General features: G+C 46.5%; 1 long non-coding RNA gene across 11 annotated transcripts in view; it reads right to left on the bottom strand.

Annotated features, from left to right (window-relative positions):
* Nucleotides 1–556: 556 nt before the first annotated feature.
* Nucleotides 557–20,903, bottom strand: part of LOC144581700 (uncharacterized) — a 35,096-nt gene continuing 14,749 nt past the window's right edge. For 2 of the 11 annotated variants that reach the window (XR_013532775.1, XR_013532776.1), the window contains 4 exons: nucleotides 16,654–16,801; nucleotides 13,639–13,763; nucleotides 10,557–11,945; nucleotides 9,080–9,883 (listed from right to left, as the gene is read on the bottom strand). This is a non-coding gene — a long non-coding RNA (uncharacterized LOC144581700). Of the gene's footprint in view, nucleotides 11,946–13,290; nucleotides 13,450–13,638; nucleotides 13,764–16,653; nucleotides 16,802–17,415; nucleotides 17,516–20,903 lie in introns of all 11 variants that reach the window. The other 9 variants (XR_013532771.1, XR_013532767.1, XR_013532773.1 and 6 more) reach the window with 8 other exon arrangements.

The following is a 20,903-nucleotide window of genomic DNA, read 5'->3' as shown; positions in this document are numbered from 1 at the left end:
ATGGAATAAAATAGAAAGTCCATAAACAGACTCACATATGGTCAGCTGATCTTTAACAAGGGTGCCAAGGCAACTGAATGAGGAGAGGGAAATGTTTTTAGTGAATGGTAGTGGGCAAATCAGCCACATGCAAAAAAAAAAAAAGAATCGTGATTTTCACTCATTCCATACACAGCAAATTAACTTGAATTGGATCACAGTGAAACTATGGGATGAGAAAACTAAAATTACAACACTTCTAGAAGACAGTAGAAAATCTTAGTGAGTTTAGGTTTATAAAAATCTCTTAACTACAATACAAAAAGCATAGACCATAAAAGAACAGAAAAGCAATCAGTTAGAATTCATCAAAGTCCCCTACACACAACATGGATAAATCTCAAAATAATCACGTTGAATGAAAAAGGCAGACAGAAAAAGAGTACAACTGCGTGTTTCTGTTAAGTAAAACTCTATAAAAGTGAAAAACAATAGCACAAAAAGCAGATCAGTGGTTGCTCGGGGATGGGGAGTGGATAGTGGCAAGGGAGGACATCGCAAAGGAGCACTAGGAAACTTTGGGGTGGATGGATATGTTTATTTTCTCGATTGTGATGATTTTTCTTTTTGCAGGTGACTATATAACATTAAATTGTATACTACCTCATATGCTTATTTCCTTTAGAAGAGGGCAAATATAGAACCATGGATAAAACAATAAAGCAATTTTCATTGTCTAGGGCAAAGACTGGCAAACTACAGCCCTCCAGCCAAAACCTGGCTTACCACTTGTTTTGTAAATATAGTTTTATCGGAACAAAGTCATGCCTATTTGGTTACCTATTGCCTACGGTTGCTTTCACAGTACAAGACGGAGCTGAGTAGTTAAGACAGAGACTGTGTGGCCCATGAAGCCTCAAATGTTTACCTACTCTCTGGCTCTTCACAGAAAAAGGTTGCTGACCCCTAATCTAGTAAATTAAAAGAAGAATACTTTTGAATTGAAATAGCTGGTTCAAATCCCTTCTTCATTACCATGTGACCTTGGATAAATTATTTAACCTAAGCTTCAGTTTTTTTAATCTATAAAAATGGAGCTAATAGAGGTCAGAAGTTCAAGACCAGCTTGGCCAAGAGGGTGAAACCCTGTCTCTACTAAAAATACAAAAATTAAGGCTGGGCACAGTGGCTCACACCCGTAATCCCAGCACTTTGGGAGACCAAGGCGGGTGGATCACCTAAGGTCGGGAGTTCGAGACTAGCCTGACCAATGTGGAGAAACCCCATCTCTAAAAATATACAAAATTAGCTGGGCATGGTGGCTCGCACCTGTAGTCCCAGCTACTCAGGAGGCTGAGGCAGGAGAATCGCTTGAACCTGGGAGGTGGAGGTTGCAGTGAGCCGAGATTGCGCCACTGCACTCCAGCTTGGGCAACAAGAGCAAAACACCCACCTTCATATGTTCATACGGAAGGTTAAATGAAGTAAAACACTGAAAATGCCCTGAAATTTAACTGGCAATATAGGAAGTACTAAAGAAAAAGTGGGTTGGGATAGCTATTATTATTTAGAAGCGAACATTTCTGAGTTGCTTTGGGGAAAGTCCATGACACTTACGAATGGAGCTTGCAGGACTGGATGTCGCTACGGGTGGGTGAGTGAATGAGTGAGAAGTGAGTGACTGTGAAGGCCAGGACATTACTCTGCACCACTGCAGACTTTATAAACACTGCACACTTGGGCTACAGTAAATCTACTTTAAACGTTCTTTCTTAAAAATACATTAACCTTACCTTACTGTGACTTTTTTACTTTATAATACTTTAAATTTTTAAAAACTTTCTTGCCTCTCTGGTAATAACACTTAGCTTGAAACACAACCATGTTATACAATGTTTTTTCTTTGTATTCTTATCTTATAAGCTTTTAAAATTTTTCTTTTTTTCTTATTTTTTACTTTTTGAACTTTTTTGTAAAAACTCAGACACAACACAGGGTCAGGGTCAGGATCATCAATATCTCTGTCTTCCACCTCCATGTCTCTTCCAGCTGGAAGATCTTCAGAGCAGTAATACCCATGGAGCTGTCATCTCCTATGACAGCAATGCCTCCTTCTAGATACCTCCTGAAGAACCTGCCTGAGGCTGCTTTATAGCAAACTTTTAAAAATATAAGTACAAGGAGCACACTCTAAAATAATGATAAAAAGTATATTATGTACATAATCCAGGTATATCATTATCCACTATCATTATCAACTATCATATGCTATACAGAATTGTATGTGCTATACTTTCAGATGACTGCAGCTCAGTGGGTTTGTTTACACAAACATCACCGCAAACACATGAATAACGTGTTGCACTATGACATTACAATAGCCCCAACATCACTAGGCAATAAGAATTTTTAAGCTCCATTAAAATCTTATGGGGCCTGGCGTGGTGGCTCATGCCTGTCATCCCAGCACTTTGGGAGGCTGAGGCAGGTGGATCACTTGAGGTCAGGACCTCAATGTATTGTTGAGACCAGCCTGGCCAACATGGTGACATTCTGTCTCTACTAAAAATACAAAAATTAGCCAGGCATGGTGTCATATGCCTGTAATCCCAGCTACTTGAGAGGCTGAAGTGGGAGAATCACTTGAACCCGGGAGGCAGAGGTGGTAGTGAGCAGAGGTCATGTCACTGCACTTCAGCCTGGGCAACAGAGCAAGACTATCTCAAAAAATAAAAATAAAAATCTTATGGGACCACTGTCATATATGCAGTGTGTCACTCACCAAAATGCCCTCATGCAGAATGTGACTATTAGCTGCGGTATTCTCCCAATAAAGTAACTTAGAGAAAAGAAAATGTTATTAAGAAAATCATAAGGGAAGATGGGCAAATAGGAACATCTCTGGAGTGCAGTTCCCAGTGAGAACAATGCAGAGGGTGAGTGATAACTGCATTTCCAAACGAGTTATTACTATCCACAGACCAGGAGATTCCTGGGCTGAAAAGTGCCATGAGTCTCCAGCACAGCAGCCAGAGCAGTGGGTCTCCACACAAAAACTCACAGAAATCTAGGCGGCCATTTCAACTGGCGCCTGGAATGCCTGGGAGACAGAGCTGCCCATTCAACTGAAAAAACTGGGGCTGAAACAGGGAGTCAGGTGATCTGGCTCGGCAGGTCCCACCCCTACAAAGACCGGCAATCTGAAACGCTCTGGATTGAGAGTTTCACAGCAAGCTCAGCTGGACCTGAGACGGTCCAGTTCTGTTGGGGGAAGGGCGTCCGCCATTACTGAGGCAATCCGTCACTACTGAGGCAATCCACCATTACTGAGGCAGTCCATCATTACTGAGGCAGACTGCCATTACTGAAGCAGTTCTAACTATACCCCTATAAACAGAACTGCAAGGACGTTCATGCAGCAGCAGGGCAGAGCCCACGGCAGCTCAGCAATGCCTCTGCTGGCAGACTAAGACTAAGCTACCTCCTTGCTGGGCAGGGCAGCTCTGAAAAAGGGCAGCAGCACATTTATATGTTCCATGGAAAGGAACTTATAAATAAAGCCCCATCTTCCCAGGATAGAGCACCCGGGAAAAAAGGCGATTATGAGTTCCACTGCAGCAGACTTAAACGTATCTGCCCAGCAGCTCTGAACAGAACAATGGAGCTCATAGCTCAGCGCTTGAGCTCCTATAGGGGACAGACTGTCTCCTTAAGCAGCTCCCCGACCCCTGTATATCCAAAGAGTCACCTCATAAAGGAGAACTCAGGCTGACATCTGTGGGTATCCTTCTAGGACAAAGACAGCAGAAGAAGAAACTGGTAGCAACCCTGACTGTTCTGCAGCTGCTGCAAGTGATCCCTAGGCAAGCAGGGCCTGGAGTGGACCTCCAGCAGTCCTACAGCAGAGGGGCCAGACTGTTAGAAGGAAAACTAAGAAACAGAAAGGAAATAACTTCATCATCAACAAAAAGGACATTCACTCAGGGACCCCATCTAAAAGTCACCAACTACAAAGAACACAGGCAGATAAATCCACAAAGATGGGAAGAAGCCAGGGCAAAAAGGAGGAAAACACCCAAAACCAGAATGCCTCTCCTCCTCCAAGGGATCACAACTCCTCACCAGCAAGGGAACAAAGCTGGATGGAGAAAGAGTCTGATGAATTGACAGAAACAGGCTTCAGAAAGTGGATAATAACAAACTTCTCTGAGCTAAAAGAACATGTTCTAACCCAATGCAAAGAAACTAAAAACCTTGAAAAAAGGTTTGACGAAATGCTAACAAGAATAAACAGCTTAGAGAAGAATATAAATGACTTAATGGAGCTGGAAAACAATACGAGAACTTCACGAAGCATACACGAGTTTCAGTAGCCAAATCGACCAAGGAGAAGAAAGAACATCAACTCAATGAAATAAAACGGGAAGGCAAGATTAGAGAAAAAAGAGTGAAAAGAAATGAACAAAGCCTCCAAGAAATGTGGGATTCTGTGAAAAGACCTAATCTACATTTGATAGGTGTATACCTGAATGTGACGGAGAGAATGAATCCAAGCTGGTACACAATCCACACAATATGCTGCTGTGGTATTTTCAGGGTGTTGTCTTGGTTTTTATCTGTTCATTTGTTTGGAGTTGTGGTACCTCTGGTTGCAGGGGTGGAAGACATATAGCCCTCTATTGAAGGCTGGGCAAGGCCCTTCCTGTGGTTTATTTTTTATGGACTTTTACTCCCCTCGCCTCCTCATAGGTAACCAGTGGAAGGTGTTTATGTACTTTTATTTGTGCCAATTCCTTAAAAATACAGTGGCTTTATGTATGTATTTTTAATTTACCTAACCAGTGTTGCACCACGCATCTCTTGCTGTTTCTTACCCTTTTCATTCAGCACAGAAATGCTCAGATCCACCCACGCTGCTGTGTGCACAGGAGGCCCGTGGTTTCTAAGCCCTTCTTTGGTGCAGCCACACCTGCACCTATCTGTTCTCCCCATTTTGAATTTTTAAGGTACAACTGACAGTCACTTGCCTAGTTAACAAATCCTGTTTCCAGGGATTGGAAAAAGAGGAGGTACTGCATCTCCATAGCCCTGAGCCCTGGGAGGAAAGGGAAAGGTCAAGGAGAGGTCAGCCCAGCCAGGCCAACTCTGTGACCACTAGCCCCCTTGGGCAGCGGCTCAGCCCAGCTCTGCTTTCTCACTTGCAGCAGAGTCAACAATCCCTGCCCCCCAACCTCAGGGCTGATATGATGCTTCCAGGAAATGACAGGAGAGGAAATGGCTGTGAATGATGGGCATGGCCACCCGTGGGTCAGCAGCCTGCCCCAGCCCCCTCCCCAGCTGCCCTGCACCCACCCTAGCTGCAAGGAGGCACTCACTCTGAGGGTCATACAATGAATTGTTACATCCTGGGTACACCTCTGCTTCCCTAGTCACACTGCCCTGCTCCCCATTCAGGGGCTGTGACCCTCCTGGCAGCTGTAGGGAGGTACACCATCCCCTCAGACACAAAACCCACTCCAGCTTCCCCTGGATCTTTGCCAGTGTCGCCCTGTCCCTTCCTCATAAACCCCTGCCACCATTTCTACTCATGAGACAACGTTCTAGCCCAGTGTGGGTTAGAACATTAGTACTGAAAAAAAAAAAAGAGGGGGGTGGGATAGCTATTATTGTTTAGAAGTGAACAGTTCTCAGTTGCTTTGGGCAAAGTGGATGACACTTACCATGAGTGGGGCTTGCAGACTGGAAGTGGCTCTGGTGACTCAGTGAGTGAGTGGTGAGTGACCGCGAAGGCCAGGGCACTACTGTGCACCACTGCAGACTTCACCAACACTGCACACACGGGCTGCACGACATTTACCTGAATGCCCTTCCCCGACTCCCACACTGGGGAGATTCCAGAGAGACTCGTGGCAGGCTTTTAGGGTCATCCCAGCATGCGGCGTGGCTCAGTTCATCTCCCCTCAAGAATAACAGCAGCAGTGGCAGCAACAAGGAGTGAGAACATGAACTCCATGTTTAAGCCACAGACATCAAGAATGCACGCAGCCTAGGCGTGCACCGGCTTCCCAGCTCCCTCCAGCGAAGACCCCCAGGGGCAGTGGGCCAGGCCTCTCTGCTGCGGGAAGAAGGGCCTGAACCAGACTACCCAGCGTGGGCTGAACCCTCCTGCGGACAGGCATCGCCCTGGCATCTGTGCTCCCCGGGCCCAGTTTCTATTCGGCCTCACTGACTGGGATTACTGATTTCCTTCAGGGCCGGTTTTTCCTAGGAGCCTGTGAGCTTCTGCAAAACTGCCACGAATCACGTTCTTCCAGTGCTTTGGTTCTCCCCGGCCCTCAGGACAAAGTCCAGCTTTCCTCGTTATGGCAGCAAAGGCGCTCCCTTTGACACGGAGGCTTTCCTCTCCTGGCAGCTTCAGCCCTGCCAGTCCCCGTTCTTGCTCTGTGCTGTGTCCAGCCATGTTGTTGAGGTTTCCGAAAGGAACCACACTCTCTCTTCCTCAGGACTTTTCCCCATGCCTTTTCTTCAGCCCCAAATATGCTTTCCCCTGCTTCTTTCCCACCCCTTGGGTAATTCTGACTTGTCCCTCTGGTGTCGGAAGTCCCTCACGGTTCATAGGAAGCCTTTCTGGCTCACCAGCCACAGACAAGGTGCACTGCCCAGGTGAGCACATGCAGTGTGCACCTGCGTGTCCTTGTGCAGCACAACCCCCCCTGGCTACACCACAAGCCTTGGGACAATGTGTCCCCTAAAAACTCATATTTTGAAGTCCTCTCTCCCAGGATGTGGACTTCTTTGGACACAGAGTCATTATAGAGCAAATCAGGCTAAAATTAGGTCATTAGAGTGGCCTCTTACCCAAAAACTTGGTGTCCTTCTAAAAGGGGTGAATGTGGAGAAAGACAGGGAGAAGGCTGGGTGAGAATGAAGGCAGAGACCAAGGTGAGCTTCTACAAGCCGAGAACCCCAGACATCACCAGCAAACCGCAGCTGGGAGAAACGCATGGCTGGGAGAAGGAAGCAACCTGCCGGCCACCCCATCTGGGATCTCCAGCCTACAGAACTGAGACAATCAACTGCTGTGATTTCAGCTGCCCCATCGGTGAAGCTTTGCCACCCTAGAAAACTAATACAGGCAGCAATCGTGTCTTTACTTCTTTACTTCTTTCCACTTCATCTACAGAGCTTGCCACAGCAATTGGAACAAAATTGGAGCTCTGTGCATATTTATTGAAAGAAACCATTGTACTCTGGAGAACAAGGAGGAGATATGATCCTGCACGTGAGGCTCTCATGCAATGAGTGCACAGAGCAGGAATGAGATAACTCCAAGTGTGTATCATGCCAGGTTAGACACACGGACAGTCAGGCCACTGTGAGTGCACGTCCCTGTAAACCAAACAGAAAGTTCTAAGCCCTCCCAACCATCTGAATGGATGGCCTCTCAGCCAAGGCATTCCAAAGTTAACCTGTGAAACCAGTTCAGGCCATGAGGGGAAGGGGAGCCAGACATGCCTCATGATACCCTCCTCCCTTTTGGAATTACTGATAGAACAGCCTCTTTGAGTCTGAGAAGAAACATTTGCAACCGATCCTCTCTGAAGCCTGCTATGTGGAGGCTTCATCCGTATGATTAAACCGTGGTCTCGACAACCCCTTACTGTAAACCAGACATCCCTTTCTATTGATTCCAGGTCTTTAGATAATAACTCAAACAACGTACATTTCACATGTATTGATTGATGTCTTATGTCTCCCTAAAATGTATAAAACCAAGTTGTAGGTCCACCATCTTGGGCACATGTGGTCAGGACCTCCTGAGGCTGTGTCATGAGCATGTCCTTAACCTTGGCAAAGGTGTGTGTGTGTGTGTGTGTGTGTGTGTGTGTTAGTGGCAGGTGTACAACACAAGTTCGGAAGGGTGTGGCATCATTGCATTATGGAGAGGAAGCCAGCAGCACTGGGTCTAGAGTTACGAGATCTGGCTTCGAGTCCTGGTTCTACTTTTCAGCTGTTTCCTTCAGCGTCCTCATCTGTACAGGGTTTGGGAAGGTTAAAGAGGGAAAAGGGATACAAAAACACGCTGAGAAAAGAAACGCGGTTCCACAGAAGAGTGAGCCCTCATGTAAAGCGTGAGCTCTGGGTGATGACGTATCAACACACACTCCTCACTTGTACGGATTGGACCCCTCGGTGCCAGACGTCCATAGTGGGGGGCTGTGTGTGGGAGCAGGGGGGATCTTCCTGGACTTTCTGCTCAATTTTGCTCTAAGCCAAAAAGTGGCTCTTTAAAAAAAAGTAAATTCAAAAATTTTAAAACGTAAAAATACATAAACCCATTGGATAAAATTACAACCATTGAAAAAGAAAGAAAAGGAAAATGGAAAACCGCTATAGACGTGGTTTAACTGAGTTGACTTGAGAGCTTTGGTTGAAAAGCACAAAGACAATGGTGTAAGAGTTCCCAGTGAAATCACAGCTCATGAGGTGCATGTGAGGGAAACTGGCAGAGGAAGATTCAAGAGGGTCTAGAAGAATGGGTTGTCATGAACCCGTAGAGTAAGAACTGGGGTTAGGTTGTGAGGAGAAGCGCTGCCTGCTCACACCGTCCCCCTCTCTGTCAGTCATCCTGGGCAAGAAGCCAGCCAGGGAGATGCCAAGGCCAGGCCCTGAGTGTACCCCCAGCCTTGCCCTGAACCTGCACTTGCATACGTATTTCTACCTGTGCCACCGACATAAATACAAACACAGGGGGGTTCAACAACACCAGCGCATTCCCTCACCGTTCTGGAGGCTGGAAGTCTAAACTCAGGGTGTGAGCTGGCCGTGCTCCCTTCAAAGCCCTGAACGGAGGGTCCTTCCTCCGCTTCTCCTGCGTCCGGTAGCCCCAGAGATCCTTGGCTGTAAGCAGCATCACCGTGATTCGTCTCACGTGGTCTCATTCCCTCTGTGTCTGTCTCCACGTGGCCTTCTCCTCCCTGTGTGCACCTGTGTCCAAATTTCCTCCTCCTCCTCCTCCTCCTCCTCCTCCTCGTCCTCCTCCTCCTCCTCCACCTACTCCACCTCCTCCTCCTCCACCTCCTCCTCTTCCTTCTCCTTCTTTCTTCTTGTTCATCTTCTTTTAGAGTAAGGTTCTCGCTCTGTGGCCCAGGCTGAAGTATAATGGCACAATCATAGCTCACTGCAGCCCCAAACCCCTGGGCTCCAGCAATCCTCCTGCCTCAGCCTCCTAAGTAGCTGAAATCGCAGGCATATGCCAGCCACCACACCCTGGTAATTAAGAAATTTTTTTTCTAATTGTAGAGATGCAGTCTCACTACGTTGCTAGGCTGGTCTCAAACTCCTGGCCTCAAGCAAACCTCCTGTCTTGGCCTCCCAAAATTCTAAGATTACAGGCATGAGCCACCATGCCTAGCAAATTTCCCTGTTCTTATGAGGACACCAGTCTTTTGGATTAAGGCCCACCTTAGGGCTCTCACCTTAATACGGTTACATCTGTAAAGACTCAATTTGCAAATAGGCCACATCCATAGGTCACATCCAGATAGTTCAACACATCTTTTAGGAGGACAAAATTCAACCCATAACAGTGGCTAGGGTAGCCCATCCCCTCACCTTGTCCCCAAGTGCCAGGCAGAGAGGAAAACCCCAGGTGTAGAGTTCTGAGACCTGCGTTTGTGTCTCAGCTCTGTCTGACTAGCTGATGACCTCCAGCAAGTTGTCCAAACTGTGAGCCCCAGATTCCACATCTGTAACAGGGATTGTGCCTGCAAGGCCTTCTCCCCACTGCTGTTGTGAGGATTCCAAGAGATGGTGTTAGTGGATCGCTTCGTAAACACTAAACCTCCACACAAACATCTATTGTCATTTCTTCAAATAGAGGGCCAGCTTCAACCATCTGTGGCTACAAAAAAAGGGGGCAAGTTGACGTCAATGCTCTAATTCCAGCCAATTGCATGCATTCCCCATCTGCCCACACAGGAAGTTAAACCCCTCAAAGCACCTTTCTGTTATTTCTGGGGGTTCCCCTGGGCTATGTCACACGCCTTCTGGTATGTTCCCCAGCGTCTGCTCCTCTTCCCCGCTCCTGAGACCAGGACTGCCTTCCCAGCTGTTGGAACTCTCAAGATCACCACTGTTCTGCTGCCATTGGGCCCCCCAGCTCAGGCCTTGCAAAAGGGGCGCACGCTCCCCACCTTCTCCTCTGCTCTCCTCATTCCCCTCCACACCCGGCTTAAGCTGCGCTATCACCTTTAACCAGGCCTGGGTTGAAGTTTCAGGAGGGGCGCTCAAAACAGGGAACCTTGGGGCTGTTTGTGCCGCTGTCCAGTCAGGCCCCTGGGCTTGCCTCCCTGGGGCGGGGCCTGCCCCACCAGGATGCTGTGAGCACACCCGCCCCCGCCCACCGTGCAGGCCAGCAGCCCTCCAGAGATTCAGTGAAAGAAGGAGCTCCTCCCACCCATGGGAAGCAAACTCTGCCTCCCTATTCCTCAGTTCCTGTCCTGGGACAGGCCACTTTCTAGAAGGACTGTCAGAATTCCCACTCCATTCAGGGAAGTCCCCATCCCGTCCCTCACCCCACGGGCCTGCAGCATTGCCTCCTGACCCCGGTCATACAATTCCTCCTGCACATCATAGTCCAGAGGTCGCAAATCGGGCATGTAGATCTGTTTCATTTGGGTCACCCAGTTTAAAAAACATATTTGAGTTGTTAGCAATATTCCCATTGAGATACTTTACATTGAAAAAATCAAAATTTCTGTCTTCTTTTGAAAACGACATTCAGCCTCTGGATCTGCACGTCAGCCGTCACTGGAGCTGTGCAGCAGCCGCGGTAGCTGGGATGCGTGTCCCTCCAAATCCCCTGTTGAAATGAGATCCCTGTTGTTGGAGGTGGGGCCTGGTGGGAGGTGTTGGGGTCATGGGGGCGGATCCTTCATGCAGGTCGTGCTGCCCTCCTCAAGGAAATGAATGAGTTCTCGCTCTATTAGTTCCCAAGAGAGGCTGGTTGTTAAAAACGCCCTGGCGCCTCCCAGCACGCTTGCTTCCTCTTGCCACGCGATCTGCTCACACGGCTCCCCTCCACTTTCCACTCTGAGTGGGAGCAGCTCAAGGCCCTCACTAGAAGCAGACGCCTGACCATGAACTTTCCAACCATCGGAATCGTGAGCCAAAATAAACCACCTTGTGTGTACATACACGAGCCTCAGGTATTCCTTCATAGTAACACAGAATGGCTTAACACAGCTCCTTCCTCTAACTGGAGCTCACGTTCTCCAATTCGCCAATGCCCACGGTCTCCTTTAGTCCTGTGTGTCGCCTTCCTGGCCTCTGCAGCCGTCTGAATTAGTGGGGACATGCGTCTGCCGAGGGCCCCAGAGCTCGCCCTGGCGCCATTCTCTCCTCCAGCGTGGGGGGTGATTCTGTTTGTCCTTCCTGCACAATGCCGCCGGGAGCGTTCCAACTCTCAGAAACACCTGCACAGAGAAGAATACAGCCTCACAGCAGCAGGAACCGGCAGGTGCTGGGTGCCCGCAGGTTGCAGTAGAATTCACTCTCAATCCATGTGGGGCCAGGGATCATTCCTTCCCGCTTTGTGCCACCTCCTGTGGGTACCATAAAAAAAGTGATGGAGACTGATTCCTTACACAACAAGCACGTACAACTGACGTCTAGTTAGTGATGAGGACCCAGTCAAGCGGGAACAGTCTGCCCCACAGGTAAATTTCAGTTTAATCTCTTTTAGGAAGCCCGTACTTGCAATTTTTAAGGAGTCAATTTTCTAGAAATTTCTCCATAAAATTATTTTTTAACCTTATGATTTGGGCACCTATTCACATCAGGTCGCATGTTCTGGTGTTTCGATAGACTCCAAGGCAGAGCGTGGTAACAGAGATGAAAACTTCAGAGGCTAAATGATGGTGGGAGGCCAGGGGAATTTCCACAGCACTAGAACCTCCGACACTCTGTGGGCAGAAGAGAGAGCATGAAAGAGGCAGCACTCTTGAACTTCTCTTTGCGTAGAGGCACAGGTGCACTCTCTTGTTTGACCTTGAAATATTAAGGGAACCACAAAAAGGTATCTGCTTTGGGAGATCCCTCGTGCCCCAGTGCTGAGAAGGGGAGGTGGACTCTGTCACAGAGCTCTGTCCCTTTAGGCCTGTTGACCTCAGCATGGTTGTAGGGAGAGGTGCCTCTCCCTCGTTCTGTCTCTAATATCCTCCCCTCCTTGCTGCCTCACCCAGCCCACCTTCCCAGCTGCACAGCCAATCAGCCTTGACCCATTTAACCGAAATGTCGCTAATGTTATGGGACAGCAAAGGGAGAATTCCAAATTTTCTGCCTTAGAAGACACAGCTTTCAGCTAGGTGCAGTGCCTCACGCCTATAATCCCAGCACTTTGGGAGACCCAGGCACGCGGATCACCTGAGGTCAGAAGTTTGAGACCAGCCTGGGTAACATGGTGAAACCCTGTCTCTAACTAAAAATGCAAAAATTAGCCTGTGACAGTGGAGTGTACTGTAGTCCCATCTACTCGGGAGACTGAGGTAGGAGAATCACTTGAACCCAGAGGGCAGAGGTTGCAGTGAGGTGAGATTGCACCACTGCACTCCAGCCTGGCGACAGAGCAAGTCTCTGTCTCAAAAAAAAAAAAAAGAAACAAAACAGCTTTCTCATCTTCGGTGTAGGTTCCCCACATTGCCTCCAAGACCCTGGGCCCATACTTAGCTCCTACCACCTAGAACCCTCCTTTTAAGCATTTTTTAATTCCTCAAATTTTAGACCCAAGGAGGAGGCTCGCACCTGCGCATATGGACCTAGGCCTTAATATTCAGCTCACGACAAGATGATCACCTCTAGCAACAGAGCCCAGCTATTGGCATCAGGAACACACACCTCCAGCAACGTCAGGCCTGCCCTGTGAACCGGGAAGTGCTCATTCTGGACATGTGGATAGACTAGTCTAAGCTTTCCCGTCAATGGAGGTCTGACAAGGCTCTGGCTTCCTAACACCTGAAGGACTTTCATCAGCGAATTCAGCCCTGTTCCCTCCTACTCCTCAAAGCCACACTCCCCAGTGTCAATGGACTATTCAGAGGAGAAGGGAACAGCAGCATTTATGGGGTGAGGATTTGGGTTCAAGTTCTTCTCTGCAACTTAAATTCTCTACAGCTCACTTCCCTCTCCTGTCTGATCCATTAATACCTCGTCCTATAAATAGTCCTGTAAATTTGCACACAAAGTTAGTCATTAACCAGCACCTAGACGCATGGGGGTTACCGCGTGATGACTGAGGGTGATGACTTCCACCTGAGCTGAGCATAAACGTCCCTCAGGAGCATTCAGTCTGTGTCTCTGCAGCATGACTGTCAACTCTAAGAAATGCTTCCAGGATTAAAAGGCTGGTTCCTTAGGGTGTCAAGAGAGTAAGGCCTATCGGCGATGAAGCAGGAATATCCAGGGGGAGGCCTTTCAGAGAACCATGAGTAAATATGACAGAAAGAAATCCATTTTCATTTTTATTACTGAATCATTTCCTGTAGCATCATTGTTAATTATTAACGAATACCAGGAACTAAGTTTATTTTATTATGAATTAATTCTTTTGTTATACTTATTAATCTATTAGTGATAATTAGTAATTATTAATTGACTTACTATATAGATTAAGTAGTGCATAATGCTGAAGTGGTTGAGGGCAAACGATGGAACAAAACCAGAAGGATAAGCAGCGAAAGATCTCGGCTTGTCGTGGGGCTTCCAGAAAATCGGACTAAAACATTCTGCAATTGGAAAAGGCATGTTCTCTCCTGTAGTAGGTTCTCTGCACAAATGTTTTAAAACTTCAGATCACCCTATTTTTTTTTTTTTTTTTTTTTTGATACAGAGTCTTGCTCTTTTGCCCAGGCTGGAATGCAGTGGTGTGATCTCAGCTCACTGCAACCTCCACCTCCCGGGTGCAAGCGATTCTCCTGCCTCAGCCTCCGGAGTAGCTGGGACTACAGCCATCCGCCATCACGCCGGCTAATTTTTGTATTTTTAGTAGAAACTGTGTTTCACTCTATTGACCAGGCTTGTCTCGAACTCCCGACCTTGTGATCCGCCTGCCTCAGCCTCCCAAAGTGCTGGGATTACAGGCGTCCGCCACCACGCCCAGCTGATTTTTGTATTTTTAATAGAGACAGCATTTAGCCATGTTGGCCAGACTGGTCTCTAATTTCTGAGGTGGGTGATCCATCCACGTTGGCCTCTCAAAGTGCTGGGATTACAGGCGTGAACCGCCAGGCCCAGCTGTCCTACATGTTTTTTAAGGAGTAAATAATCATTTGTGTAGATTTTAGTTTTTTCTTTTGTTAAAAAAAAAAAAAAAAAGTATAACATTTGGCCAGGCACAGTGGCTCGTGCCTGTAATCCCAGCACTTTGGGAGGCCAAGCCAGGGGATCATGAGGTCAAGAGATCGAGACTATCCTGGCCAACACAGTGAAACCTCATCTCTACTAAAAACACAAAAATTAGCTGGGCATGGTGGCGAGCACCTGCAATCCCAGCTACTTGGGAGGCTGAGGCAGGAGAATCACTTGAACCTGGGAGGCAGAGGTTGCAGTGAGCCGAGATCGCGCCACCACACTCCAGCCTGGGCAACAGAGCAAGACTCCATCTCAGAAAAAACAAAATAGGTATAACATTTAATATGTCACCAAGGTTTTTAGATCTTTTTTCTTTCTTTTAACTTTTATTTTAGGTTCAGGGGTGTATGTGCAGGTCGGTTATTTAGGTGACTTGCATGTCACAGGAGTTTGGTGTACCGATTACTCTGCTGCCCAGGTAATAAAAATAGTACCTAACAGGTGGTTTTTCGATCCTCACCCTCCTCCCTCCTTCCACCCTCAAAGAGGTCCTGGTGTCTGCTCTTCTCTTCCTTGTGTCCTTGTGTGCTCCATGTTTAGCTCCCACCTCTATGTAAGAACATGTGGTGTTTGGATTTCTGTTTCTATGCGAGGTCCTTCACTTAGGACAATGGTCTCCAGCTTCATCCATGTTGCCGCAAAGACACAGTCTCTTTCTTTTTCATGGCTGTATAGTGTTTCATGGTGTATATGTGCCACATTTTAGATTTTTTATTTTTAAAAAATCCAATGCCCCAAAAATGTAATCAGCTGCAAACATTTCACCAGGTGAAAGCTTTCTCACCCCACAAACTTTAGGCCGCAGAGAGTGTGCTTTTCTCAGGGTCTTGGGAAAAGTTAAAGCCCTCCGCACAAGGTAAATTCATCTAGAAATTCAGGGTAGATTCTGATTTTTATTAGGCTCTTGTTCTGCTCACAGGAATGTTGTGTGCTTTTAGTTAACAGCCTTACACTAATACCTATATTCCACATCCTGCTCAGCAGAAAGAAATATCCACTTAACACCAGTCAGAAAAAAAATGCTCTTTTTAAAATAAATCAGTGACAACTTTCTTAAATAAAAAGTCAGATCAAGAAATAAATGCAGGCCAGGCTTGGTGGCTGACGACTGTAATCCCAGCACTTTGGGAGACTAAGGCAGGTGGATCACGAGGTCAGGAGTTCGAGACTAGCCTGACCAACATGGTGAAACCCCATCTCTACTAAAAATTGAAAGATTATCTGGGTGTGGTGGCACATGCCTATAATCCCAGCTATTCAGGAGGCAGAGGCAGGAGAATTGCTTGAACCTGGGAGATGGAATTTGCAGTGAGCTGAGATCGCACCACTGCACTCCAGCCTGGGCAATAGAGCGAGACTCTGTCTAAAAAAAAAAGAAAAGGAAGAAAGAAATGCATAAATAAATTGTATCCCGGCAATGGGGTATGATTCAGCCATAAAAATGAATGAAGTCCTGACACAGGCTACAACACAGACGAACCCTGGAAACATGCTGCTAAGTGAAAGAAGCCAGATCCAAAAAGACAAACACCGTGTGATTCTGCCCACACAAGGCACCCAGAACTGGCAACTTCATAGAGGCAGAAAGTAGAAGAGAGGTCACCAGGGTCTGAGGGGAGAGAGAGTTTCTGTTCAGTGGATACAGAGTTTCTGTTTGGAATCATGAAAATATTGAAAACATTTTTGAAACATGGTGGCAGTGGTTATGAAACGTTGTGAATATAATTAGTGCCCGTGTAGGGTACCCCAAAAATGGTTAAAATGGCAAATTTTATGACTATTTCTTCACAAGAAAAAAGTACAAATATTAAAATAAATAAAAACTCGGAACACCTCGGGGCAGAGAGTTCCGCCAAGACGGACCAGACATACATGTTCCCAAGACTTTTCATCCCAGACCACTTGTAAGTCCGTCTCCTCTAGCTCCACGCTCCTCCCCACCATTCCGCTGATCTTACAACTCTGCTTCTAATCTCAGCCCCACCAAGAAAAGCTTCCAGAATCACAGAAACACATTCTGGGAAATGAGCTTTCTTAAAGCCTTTGCTTTTGGTTTTAATCAAACAAATTAAATACCTTGAAAGCAAAACTGCTATTTAAAGCAGGCTAAAATATAACTGCGACTTTAGGAAAACCTAATTACCTGTGCTATCAGTTACTGGCCCGTAGTCAATCAATTTCTATTTTCCTTTTATTTCAGAAAGTAAGAAGGAAGTGGCTTTACGTAAATACAAAAAAACGAATCTCTCTTCTCATCTCACCTACCTCCTGGTATTAGATTGTCTTCCAGAACTAGCAAGGGGTCCCTGAGGGACAGGATCCTCTGAGAATGTCTCTACTTTTTAAAACCACTCACATCAGGTTGGCCTTGAAGTTTCCAAAGACGCTGGCCAGGCAACAGTGCGGACTCCATCTCAAAAAAAAAAGAAAAAAAAGAAAGTTTTCAGAGACAGAAAATCCCTTAGAAATTGTATTTGTAAACAAAGGCCTTAAATTGGTGACTACACATTTCACATAAAATGTGGGGGTGGGGGGGCTTTTCCTTCAGGTTAACATACCTGGCTTGAACTTGACTCAAGGTGACCAACTAACCTATGTTGAGAAGAACTTTGATGTGACAAAGAAGTGAGTGTGAAATCTGCTGCCAGAAAATGCTGATGGTTAATTTTCTGTCAACTTGGCTGGGCCTCAGTGTGCAGATATGTGGCTTAACATGAATCTGGCTGTTTCTGTGAGGGTCTTTTGGGTGAGATTAATCTTTAACTTGAGGAACTTGGAGTAAAGCAGATTGCCCTCCCCTATGTGGTGGGCCCCATCTAATCAGTTGAAGGTGTGAAAGGAAACTATCAAGGACACCAAAAATCACTAAGCTAACAGAAGTCAAGCTGGGAACTGCTTAGGGCAAACCTGCCTCCCATTCTATTCAAAGTCACCCCTCTGCTCACTGAGATAAATGCGTATCTGATTGCTTCCTTTGGAAAGGCTAATCAGAAACTCAGAAGAATGTACCATTTGTCTCTCACCTACCTGTGTGACCTGGAAGCCCCCTCCCTGCTCCGAGGTGTCCTGCATTTCCAGGCCAAATCAGTGTTCGTTTTACATATGTTGATTGATGTCTCAGGTCTCCCTAAAATGTGTAAAACCAAGCTGCGTTCTAAGCACCCTGGCACGTGCCACCAGGACCTCCTGAGGCTGTGTCACAGGCATGCGTTCTCAACCTTGCAAAATAAACTTTCTTTTTTTTTTTTTAGATGGAGTCTCGCTCTGTCACCCAGGCTGGAGTGCAATGGCATGATCTTGGCTCACTGCAACCTCTGCCTCCCAGGTTCAAGTGATGCTCCTGTCTCAGCCTCCCAAGTAGCTGGGATTACAGGCGCCCACCATCATGCCTGGCTAATTTTTATAGCAAAATAAACTTTCTAAATTAACTTAGATCTGTCTCAAATGTTCGGGGTTCACAAAGGCCTGTGTAGAACAAAAGACTGACCTCCTCGGAGCAAGACAGCCTTCAGACCTGGACTGCAGGATCGGCTCCTCCCTGAGGCTTCAGCCTGCTGGCTCACCCTACAGACAGTGGACCTGCCAGCATCCGTGATCACATGAGCCAATTCCCTAAAATAAATCTCTCTATATACCTAAATGCACATTCTATTGGTTCTGTTTCCCTGGAAAACCCTGGCTAATACAAAGATCTAGGAACAAATCCTAAGTCCTCCGCTGCTTATTTGCAGAATGATTTGAGTAAACCAATGAATCTCTCTGAGGCTAAATGTCTTCATCTGTGAAATGGAGATTTTTATATGATCTGGAAGTGTTCTGGGATAATGTATGTAAAGTACATGATATATCATGGGTGCTAAATAAACCGTAGCTTTTAAGAGGGAATGCCACAGACACAAAACTAAAGAAACCGCTTCTCCTCCCCTTAAATAGCTTATAGCCTTGGGAAAGAGCTAAATAACAATGAAAGCAATGTGTACTAAGACCCAGAACATGCCCTCCAAAATACACCGCTTTGGCATAAGAATTGTTTTGAGCTGAAGGCAATTAGCTGTCTGCCATCCCCTATTCCATCTAAAAACAGGACATAAATTTCCATTTGTAAGGGTGTCTCCCTTTCCCATACCAGGAAGACAAATATTCCAGAGACAACTTTTAGCACCTGAGGCGACTCTTATCTGCCTAACAAATGTTATTAAACAACACTCGTTTATTACACACTTTCTCCCTTCTCCTTCCCGTAACTTACCTCCCATCTCAGAAGCCCAAATTCCACTTTCCTTTGTCCAGCCTAAGATAGTATAGAAGCTCCAAATTCTAACGCCTCCTTCAGTCACATTTCATTGTGAACTCCTGTGCTGTGTATGATTATTTCTGCTTTTCTCTCTTGTTAGTCTTTTTTGTGTCAATTTAATTCACAGGGCCCCCAACCACTGAACGTAAGAGAATAGAGAAAAAATGTGTTTCCTCCGCTACAAGTATGAATAAAAATATAGGCGATACTGCAGTTAAGGTTTGGCCTCTGAACCAATAGTTCCAATCTCTAATCTCAAACCTATCTTTTTCCTCCTGAACTGATGGCATGTTGACCTAGAGACAAAGTTATTTAGGAAGGTAATGCTGGCAGCCCATTGGGTGGAATAGCTGGAAAGGTTCTTTTAAGAGTGAAAGGACAGGTCGGGTGCGGTGGCTCACTCCTGTAATCACAGCACTTTGGGAGACCAAGGCAGGCAGATCACCTAAGGTCAGGAGTTCGAGACCAGCCTGGCCAACATGGCAAAACCTCGTCTCTACTAAAAATACAAAAAGTAGCTGGGCATGGTAGCACATGCCTGTAGTCCCAGTACTAGGGAGGCTGAGGCAGGAGAATTGCTTGAACCCAGGAGGGGGAGGTTGTGGTGAGCCAAGATCACACCACTGCACTCCAGCCTGGGCAACAGAGCAAGACTCTGACTCAAAAAGAAAAAAAGGTGAAAGAACCCTAATTATAGGTAGATTATCATCAGTTTTCCAGTTTGCTAGATGTTGAAATTAGGTGTATTGAATAAAATGCATGAGACTGAAAGCCTGCATAGCTTCTTTCAAACCCCAGCGCTGTTTCCCAGCAGCTGCCGTTGGAGAAGTTATCATCTTCCCAGCTTCATTTTGTTCGTCTGTAAAATTCGGTGACTACACATAAAAGGAACGCAGCAAATGCTTTGGTGTCACTGAACATGCAGACAAATGAACGATTAACGGTCAATGAATTGAAAATAGTTTACCAAACCCAGGCTTGGAAGATTCAAAACAGACGCGGTGACATTGACAGAGTTTTATGTTTTAATGGATGACAGTCAACAGAAAAGGGGATTGACTCTGGAAAAGTGGAAAGAGCTTCAGAAACACTGGGAAGCTCCTGGCTTTGGGCACTTGATCTTGTTGAAATATTTAAGCCTCAACATACTTTCTCAACCTCGTTTTTAGTGAAGGAAGGAAGTTACACTAACGAGAGCAACAGGAAAACCGTGCCTCGATAACCAGAGTAAACCCAGTGTCCACCACACTCAGGGTGACCGGTTGGTCAAGGCAATGCCGCACGGATGGTCCTGATGTCAGGATTTTTCTGGGGTGACCTGAGATGCTTCTGGGTGAACCCATCAGACAAGATGCTTTCTCAGACACAAGTTCAACCACGCGGACCTCAGAGAACAAATAACAGTGTTTATTATTGTTCCAGCTAGTATCCAGGGAGGAGTCACCTGTGTGCAGGACTTTGCATGCACAGCCACGGGGATTTTCCCAGCTCTAGTTCTCTAGTTCATGCGAATGAACACAGAAGGGATCACAAAAGCCCGAAGAATGTGCGTTCTTTTCCTCTGTTTTCCTGCCCAGGTGCCAGGGTATTGAAAGCAAGAGCAAGGGGCAGCTGCTGGCCGACGAGGCAATGAACAAGAGCAGCATGTGTGCCCTGGCCCCTGGCCTAGAGCACAGAATGGAGAGGGGATTTCTCTCTCACTCTCAGTTCCCAACTGCAGCCCAGCTGCCCCACCCTCCATCCTGAGGGGTCTTTGTAGTTGAGTCATAAGGGCAAACTCCAGGACGTCTCCGGAGCTAGGAGGAAGTTGTGTAATATCAGCGTTTTTTAAGTACTTTCAGAAACCAGTGACATTCATTTGACAAAAAATTTAAGGTACGGTGATTCCTTTCACTTGCTGCTGTTGACTTTTCAACAAACGGCAATCTGGGGTCCTTACCGTCAAGGATGCATTTACAACCTCCTTGTGGAGTCAAACTTAAAAAATAAGAGCCATGCAAGGCTTGCCGCTATATAATTCATTTTAAAATTAGGTTGAGAGCAGAAACATGTATGGGGCGTGCACTATGCTCCAGGTACCTACACAGGCACTTTTACATAGGCCTCTGATGAAACGTCCTGAAAGGTGTGAGGGATTACCTGCACTTTACAAAGGACAGCTTTATGCTCAGAATGGTTAAGTAATGACAGGGTTCAGGATATGCTACCCCAAAACGTGGTA

The sequence above is a fragment of the Callithrix jacchus genome, chromosome 3, assembly GCF_049354715.1.
Source record: "Callithrix jacchus isolate 240 chromosome 3, calJac240_pri, whole genome shotgun sequence".
Taxonomy (NCBI): Eukaryota; Metazoa; Chordata; class Mammalia; order Primates; family Cebidae; genus Callithrix; species Callithrix jacchus.
The sequence above is the reverse complement of the archived record's forward strand: the minus strand, read 5'-3'. Positions and strand labels throughout refer to the sequence as shown.